The sequence below is a fragment of the Ovis canadensis genome, chromosome 1 (genome assembly GCF_042477335.2).
Source record: "Ovis canadensis isolate MfBH-ARS-UI-01 breed Bighorn chromosome 1, ARS-UI_OviCan_v2, whole genome shotgun sequence".
Lineage (NCBI taxonomy): Eukaryota > Metazoa > Chordata > Mammalia > Artiodactyla > Bovidae > Ovis > Ovis canadensis.
The window spans coordinates 150,317,121-150,326,403 of record NC_091245.1 but is presented as its reverse complement, the minus strand read 5'-3'; the positions used below and the strand labels follow the sequence as shown (position 1 = coordinate 150,326,403).

The 9,283-nt window shown below is 34.0% G+C and overlaps 1 non-coding gene across 1 annotated transcript; it reads right to left on the bottom strand.

Moving 5' to 3' along the window:
* Positions 1-2,380: 2,380 nt before the first annotated feature.
* Positions 2,381-2,453, bottom strand: TRNAW-CCA (transfer RNA tryptophan (anticodon CCA)). Its single transcript has one exon. It is a non-coding gene; the product is annotated as a tRNA-Trp (tRNA).
* Positions 2,454-9,283: the final 6,830 nt, after the last annotated feature.

Genomic DNA, 9,283 nt, shown 5'->3' with positions numbered 1-9,283 from the left:
AACTTGGTGAGCTGTGAGTAGAGCGTCTACCAGCATAAGATCCCTCAGGGTACAAGATGCCTAGTTAAAAAGCTATAAAGACAGCTATCATAATGAAGATTATATCACTGTCACCTTAATAAAGAGGTTTTCGGTCACACTGTGATGAGGTTTTGTTGTTGTTTAGTTGATAAGTTGCGTTCAACTCTTTGTGACCCCATGGACTGTAGTCTACCAGGCTCTGCTGTCCATGGGATTTCCAAAGCAAGAACACAGGAGTGGGTTACCATTTCCTTCTCCAGAGAATCTTCCTGATCCAGTGATCAAACCTGCACCTCTGGCATTGGCAGGCAGATTCTTTACCACTGAGCCACCAGGGAAGTCCTATGATGTGGTTACTAGGTGTGATTCAGTATTAAAAGAATGCTTGAATTGATGGATTACCCAGCTCAGCATTTTTTTTCTTTTTATTTTTTCCCCTATATAACACATTTTTAAAACTGCTGTTACATTTTAAAATATTGTCTGAGAAGTGGTTGGTAGATCAGAAATGACTGGAAATTACATGTCCATTTGAAATGAAAAAAAAATACTCTTATTAGTGAAAATTTAACCCATTTTAAAAGAAAAGGAATAATTAAGAAGTGGATCCTAGGAATGACTGACCCTCTCCCATTTGAGTTGTTGCCTTTGGTGTATAGAGAGCCCATTAAAGGCTCTGTAATAAACCAGTTAAATGTTCATCTTTTCAATTTTCCTCATCTCTTATTCACATATAAAAAACACTTAAACCAACTGTGGTTATCTCTTGAGGCATACTTACCTGGACTAAGCCAGATGTTTATTTAATCTCTGCTACAGAGAACTGTGACAGTTACCAATCTTCCATTTTGAATATCTACCTCTGATTGCAACGAATGTCAGAAAAACAATGAAAGACAATTGTTAAATGATATGTTTTAAAAGTATACATTTCATAAATAGTGGGCTGAATTGAAAATTGGGAGAAATCAGTGATGAAAATGTTGAATTCTAAGTATATATTGTAAGATTTTAAAGGGATGGGAAGGCACACAGGGTTGCATTTCTCTTTGAATAAATCTGACAGCCACTTTAGAGTTAAATGTGATTTATTTTTCCCTCTCTCTTCTCTGAATGTGCAGCAGTGCTGTCCTTCATTAAAGATGCAGGTGCTGACAGGGTTATTTCCTTTGCCCAGCCTCATGTCAACAAGCCTTGAGTGTGAAATTGTCTGAAATGATTTACTGCTTACCCTCCCCACCCATCCACCCATCCCCAGCCACCACCACTTCAGTTCCTTGATGCTTTAGTCTAAGGATGGTAATTGCAGGGAGCTAAGTGTTATCTGGGTTTGAATCATCCATGGATAAATTGTAAATGTTAATGAAATAATTCTTTACACAAAATTCTAGATATAATAGGAAGTATGTACATACAACTCCAAAACATCCCTAAGTTTTGTGATTAGTTTTATTTGTTAAATGCCCAGTAGATTTTCAATAGATTTGAGGAATTATTTCAAATTTTAAAAATCTTCTGTAAATGCAAAAAAAAAGAAGAAAGTAAGTTTCTGACATTAAAATATGATAGAATCTTTTTATCTGACTAATTTATTTAACTAAGAATGTTTCATTTATGCATTCCACAAAGGGTTTTATCCACAATTTTTTTTTCAAAAGTTGTTATTAGTTTCTATAGCACAGTAGCCATGGGAAATTGATAAGAAAAATGCATATTATTTGGAGAATACAGCATTGCTTGTTCTTAGCAATTTTTTTTAAGTTGCACTGACTATTCAGAAATGTATCAATTAATTTTAAAAATTTACAAAGGTGTTTGTCTCTTCTACTAGAATAAAATATTCAGACTTAAAATTACTTTAAAATGTTATTTAACTCTTCCAATTATGCATTGATAGAATTTTTACTATTAAAAACATGGTTTGATTATAAATGCTACTCAATAAATCTGTATGACCAGAAAAGTGTTTCTCAATCTGTTTTCCATATTTTTTTAGAAATATATTTTCAGAAATATATTTTTTTGAATGTTTATTAAATCTAAAGTTGCCAATGGCCCATAATAGAATCACTGAAGCAGAGAGCCTGGTTTTGACCCAAGGAACCAGAAGTTTTACAAATACCCTCTATGAATGTAGTACACAGAACATTTAAGAACTATAGCTTTTGAGAAAGTTTAAGTTGACATAATAGTTAAACAGGTTCAAAACTACTTGTTATCTGTATGAAGTGAAGTGAAGTCGCTCAGTTGCATCCAACTCTTTGCGACCCCATGGACTGTAGCCCACCAGGTTCTTCCCTCCATGGGATTGTCCAGGCAAGAGTCCTGGAACGGGTTGCCATTTCCTTCTCCAGGGGATCTTCCTGACCCAGGGATCGAACCTGGGTCTCCCGCATTGGAGGCAGATGCTTTACCATCTGAGCTACCAGGGAAGCAAACAAATGCTCTGAACACTTTTGTCATCCTGGAATGACATATTCTATAGCACTGTGCTCCATGTCAGGTGTTGCTTACTATGCACGTGTGACTGTGTGTAAGAATGACTGTGTGTGTTTGTATGTTCTAAAATGGAGATAAAGGTAGAAAAACAGAGAGATGGCAATGTGGGGGAGAGACAGACACACAAACCTGTGAAGCCTGATGAGAACTAGGACTGGATTTCTATATTTAAGAGGAAACAACATTATTTGTTGGGGTTTCTAGAAAGGTTTCCCTACAAAGCCAAATAATGTTTCTAATTTGTCAGGTTCTATAAACTCATATTTTAAGGACTTATCCCATAGACCTGAAATTTTGCCTTTTATCCTAGTTTCATAACTTAGTGTGAGGCAGTTTGCTATAACTTTTTCTATTTTTGCACATTCAGTTAATTTTCATAGAATGCTCTTTCCCCTTCTCTTATTCCCCACACCTAATGGTTAAAGACCTGGTTTAGTGTCTTCCCATTTCAAACTTTCTCTGAATCTTCTTATGTTGAAATCTTTCTTCTTTGAGTCATGTTTATGCATGGTATTGAACTCTGATAATTGTATTTATCATATGATTTATTTTGTATCTTTCTCCCTATTAGATTATGAGTTATTAAGGTCATAATTTATGCCTTCTGTATCTTAATAATTCTAGCATCTGGCACTTGACTCTTACAAATTGTTCATTGAATGAATACATGATTAATTGAGTTTGTGTTGTCAGAGAAGGGGAAAACTTCAAGCATTAAGAAAGCTTTCAGAGGAGGAGAGGTGAAGGAGAAAGACACTGCTGTGTGCACTGAAATGAATTTTACCGTCTTCACAGTTTCATTTAGGGCTCACCCTTTGTGTCAGTTACCACCTGGGCTAAGCTCTGTGTACCTACAATCATGCCCTTGATTTGCAACCAAGGCTGCTGCTATTCGTATTATCTGTATAAAGAGATGAAAATATTTGAATATTTGTATTATCTGTATAAAGATGAAAATTTTTGAAGATATTTATTTTATATATATTGCAAGGAATTGGGGGAACAGATTTAAGGTTAATGCTTTTTTTTGCATTGTTTTTACTTACATTTCTTGCTATTTTGTCTTATAATATTATTTATAGTTTGAAAAATATAATTTTGAGGCAATAGCTCAAGAAAATAGTAACTGAGGAAATCAATCATGAAAATTAACCTGTATAATTAAAAATGTCTTTACAGGGTTCTAACTTAGTTTTACCTAATAGGTAAAAGGTTTCCTAAACTTTGTCTCAGTCTTAATAAAGTATTGTCTCAGACATTAAGTGGCTGAGAATTTATATCCAAATTAGAATAATGTATCAGTTATGCAAACTTTCTGAAAAAAAAAGGCTATGAATCAGAGTTGCATTATGACTAATGGGAGCCATAGGTACTTCTGTCTTTGTGAAGTTTCTTGGCATGAAAGAGTATAAAACATTGTTTATTAAAATTGTGTTGGTATCAACATGAATGTAATCTTTGACTGTAAATGTTTATTTTCTTCTTTTGATTTTCAAGTGAATGAAATATTTTCGTGAGCCCCAGCTGAATTGTTGGCTGACACTATGTCACTGTGTTTAGTGAGTAAGTTAGTTCTATTAAGGACTTTGTCTAAAAAGACAAAGTATGAATTTATGACTTATGCATGAATATGATATCTAAAACCAGTAGTTACTACAAATTAAGGAGAATAAAAGGTTAATTTTACACATTTCTATAAGCATTATAGAAAACTAGAAGAAAATCATTAAATTAAAAAAACATTTTTTTATACTGCTTTTCAAATTTTGTTTAAAAATAGTAAAAGAACACACTCATAAAGAGAAGGGTAGATGGCAAGAAGAAAAGGAAAGGAGGAAAGATGGGAAAGAAAGAAGAGAAGAAGGACGACTCAGAAAACATCAAGAGTATCAAAAGTTCATAGCAGAGAAAAGGTGACTTTGGGCTCAGAAGGGCTGTATATGAACCATGTCTTTGCTATGTATTAGTTATGTTACTTTGTCCAATTACTTCATCTCTCCTTATGTCAGTTTACCCCTCAGGAAGAATGTCAGAATTATCCCATGTTATTTTTATCTGAATTATAGATTAATGATCAAACAATTTGGATATTATTATAAGGAGTTGCTCTTACTACCATTGATGATAATCTCATTATTGTCTAAAATCAAATGTCACTAGCCTAGTCTGAACTATATGGTTATAGTGGGACAGTAGCTAATTACAAGTGCCATTGAGGGGAAAAAAGACATGTCCAATAAGGAGGAGCTTATCTGTAGAACAATTCGAGGAGCTCATGAAAGACCTCAGGGAGCAGGTGAACAAAAAGAGTCCATTAATTAAGTTCCTACTATGGGGTAGGTACCTAAGTTTTAGGAGTTCTCTCTGAGTGGGGAAAGAAAATTTGGGGCTCATGCCAGGAGACAGAGTCACGGTGACTGTGAGAACTCTTGTTCGGCTGGTAGAAAGGAAAAGTGTATATTAAGGGATGTTTGCAGATAGTCCAGAGAGTAATTTGAAATTCAAATTCTGAGGAAGCTTTTACACTGAGCTGCTGCTGCTACTGCTAAGTCGTGTCCGACTCTGTGCGACCCCATAGACGGCAGCCCACCAGGCTCCGCCATCCCTGGGATTCGCCAGGCAAGAATACTGGAGTGGGTTGCCATTTCCTTCTCCAATGCGTGAAAGTGAAAAGTGAAAGTGAAGTCGCTCAGTCTTGTCTGACTCTTTGCGGACCCCATGGACTGCAGCCTACCAGGCTCCTCTGTCCATGGGATTTTCCAGGCAAGAGTACTGGAGTGGGGTGCCATTGCCTTCTCCATATACTGAGCTAAGCAGCTTTAAATATAAACTCTGGTCAATGACATTCTAACATGTATACTATCATGTGAATTGAATCGCCAGTCTATGTCTGACGCAGGATGCAGCATGCTTGGGGCTGGTGCATGGGGATGACCCAGAAAGATGTTATGGGGAGGGAGGTGGGAGGGGGGTTCATGTTTGGGAATGCATGTAAGAATTAAAGATTTTAAAATTTAAAAAAAAAAAAAAATAACGTTGAAGAGGCAAAAAAAAAAAAAAAAGGGAGGTGAGAGTTTAAGGTGGGAAGTAGCCAAATAAGAAGTTTTCTTTTCTTAACTGTAATTCAGTGGAAATGTGGTCCATCTAATTGTTTCATTTATTTATCATCAAATTATTTATTTTATTTTTATTTATTAATCCAACACCTATTTGACTTCTAACACTGCACAGTACTTTTTAAGGTTGGAGGAGGCAATGTAAATGTAAACGGGCATTGTATCGTCTTACTTTATCTTTCTCTGTAAAGGAAAAAATAGTAAAAAAAAAAAAATTGTACATCTAATTTTTTAATGATAAATTATCATTATGCTAGAAGAGAGGAAAGCACTGTTGGGGGTTTGTAGAATTATTATCATAACAAAAAAAATGTAAGCAGTGCATAGGAATTATTCATGGAATGTTTATTTATAGATGAATAAATTAACAAGAGGAAGAGATTACTAAAACTATGGCAGATGCCTCACTATACACACAACAAAGACAGGAAAGGGACAGGTTTGAAAATAAAATGTGTAGGATGTAGAGTCAGAAAAACTGGGTGATGATAGAAAGTGAGGAGAAGGAGAGAGAGACATCATGAATGACTCCAAGACTCATTGTCGGAAGATAGGCCAATGGTGACATTAATTAAATTAGGCAGACAGGAGCATACTATGAGGTCATTTTATTTTTGTGTGTTTATTGTTTGATGACTTACAATATACAGTTGTTTTATAAGATCAAATAGAAAAGATATTCAGGTATACTTCCATTTGGTTTTTAGAACCAATATTTGCTTTATGTTTTTTGCTGGACTTTCATTGAATGACTTTATAATATTATTTAAAGTCACCATTCATATATACACTCATGTATATATGCATATATGTACATTATTTACCATTATTTTTTGTATAGATATTAATGCCATTCAAACATTTTTGGACAATTAAACAAGTTAAAGTTAATGTTCATAAGATCAATATTACAGTCAAACTATGGAATAAATCATTGTTAAGATGTCTAGTATATATGATTTATTCTCTTAGTGTAATTGTGTTTCTCAGGTTTTTTCCTCACTTCACTGACACAAGCACATTTAAAATATTCCTTGACTGAGTGTCATTTGGCTTCATGATGTGACCTTTGTTTACTTGTTGTTTATATATGTGTGTCTGTGGGTGCTAAATAGGATTGGAAATCTTATTTCTATAGGAAATAGAAGGGTCAAGTCTAAAGAGAAGAAATACTTTAAAAAGTAAAATGCATTCCTTATTTTCAAGAAAATGTCACTCAACCAAAGATGAGATCTTGAGAGAATTTGCCAGCTGTACTCAGTTCCATGCTCTGCATTAGCCTTGGTCTACTAGTATAAGGCTTCCTGTAATTGTTTAAGTAGATGGAAGCAGACTAATAGACCTCATTAGCTATAGGCCACTTGATGAAGAAGCTCATCTTTGTAATCTAGCTGTAGAGCCCAGGACCATTCTGCTTTGATGATATGGCCTTTGTGATGAACCTGGCTTGAAAAACCCCATGTGTCACACGCTTCACCTAATTAAGCCATCAGAATGCATTGCAGCAAACAGAGTGTCTCATATGGACTGGTCTAAGTAATTTTGCTCCTCTATTGCTTCGTTAATAGAAAGAGGCGCTGTTCTAGATTATGACTGATAGAGGCTATATCGTACAGCTGTTGTAATTGTGCCAGAGGGTAGAAAAAGCCTGTCGTAAAAAATTCTCTATTTGCCAGAGACACTGTCTTTACTTCATTCAGCTGTTTTCCCCAGATTGCCTAGTAAGCATTCATTTATTCTTTCTCTTTACTTGCAGCTTTTCTCTTTTCACACACCTGTTTCCTTTGTTATAGAAACAGACTCAGCCTCTGTTATATTTTCACATGGGACAATTGCTTGGTAGATGATTTTTTAATTGATTCAATAATTAGTAAATAAAATGGGTATCCCAGACTATTAAAAAGAACATATAAATAAATCAACATAAAAAGTTGCATGTGGGCCTTGAAAGTATAAAAACTGACATTCTTCCTAAAAAATAATCCACAGGGCAAATTTTCAAAGACATGACATTTAATGATATGACATAGCTATATATGTATGTGTGTATATATATATATATACACACATACCTATGAAATAATTGTTATAACACACATATGTATGAATGAATGTATATATATATAAAATACTTATATTGAAGTACAAATTCACATATAAAATACCATATGTGTTTATCATTCTAAATTATTCAAATAGGCTTTATATACATAAAGGCTGCTATAGGTTAAAAATTATTTTTTATCCTCTTAGATAAAATATCATGACATGACATTTTTTCCATCTATGTTAATAGTCATTCTGTAAATTAATGTTTTACTCTTATAGATTCACAGCTTGACATGCAATTCAATCAAAAGCAAAAGCATGGTATAACTGCTACCATAAGCATGATATAAGTAGTAAGCTGTGGGTAGTGGTCCCACATCCTATGTTGTTTTTCTTCTTCATGATGTCATTATTCACCTTGTCACTGGGTCAGAGATTTTTCTTATAACTTTGTGACGCTAATCACTTCTTGTCTCTTCTATTGGACCTACTTTTTCTTTTCCTGGATTTTTGTTTTCTAATATGAGAATATTGTGGTTTTTAGGTAGTTTCAGAAGAGGAAGTGTTATTTATTTTTAACAATTTATAGCTTATTTTATGTTCTTTAAATAACCTGAATTTCTCCAAATGTAACTTGATAGTAGTATCTCTATTATCTAACTTTAAAGAAAAAAATGTATCACCAATTAAGCCATGACACAATGTCTTAAGGATATTTCTGTGTGATGCATTAATCAGACCAACCTCTTAATACTTGCAAGTTTTGTTCATCCTTTCTGAAGGAATAGACAGTTTCTCATGCGTTTAGTTAGGTGGTGACAAACAATTCTTTTGAAGTATCTCAGGAATCAAGCACTTTTTGCTACCTAAGTGTTCCTTCCTTCTTTTATTAAATAGCTTAATTTTTGTTTCACAGAAAATATAGTTTCTTGGCCATTTCTCTGACAATAAATACTTTCTCAGCAGTGTTAAATCTATGCCCAAATTTTTGTTTGTAAGCTTCAAATAATAGCATTTCCTGACAATGTTCAATTTTAGAGGAATTGGGGAAGACATTTTAAATTATAATTAAACTCAACTTGTGCATCCCCATAATGAACGTAGCTTAACTGAAATGACTACAGTGTGAACAGTTCTGACGAAAGAATAGCGTGACAGTCAATGTCAATCATATCAAAATCACTGTCTGGCTCATAGCTATTCTAAAATACCATCAACTGTAATAATTTAGAATCAAAATATGAAAAAATGACTTCAAGTTGATGAAATATGATATATGGAGGGAAATTGAGCCTGATGTAGCCCACATGCTCCTCTAAGCTATTTTATGTAAAGGTACAAATACTCACTGGCAACCAGGTATTTGTAATAGAGCCTTATTTTAAAGCCACAAGCTTGGCAAACATAAAGGAAAAAAAATAGTATAATAAGAATACAAACATGATTAAAATTTATCCATTCAGAGCCTCATAGTTTTTTTCTTCCAAAAGTAGTGTCTTTCTAAGGTTTAGAAATCTATTAATCAGAAAACTAAGACTATTCACTTGCAGTCTTACTGCCATAATGAGAGTTGACATTTCTAAGTGCTCTGCACAGTG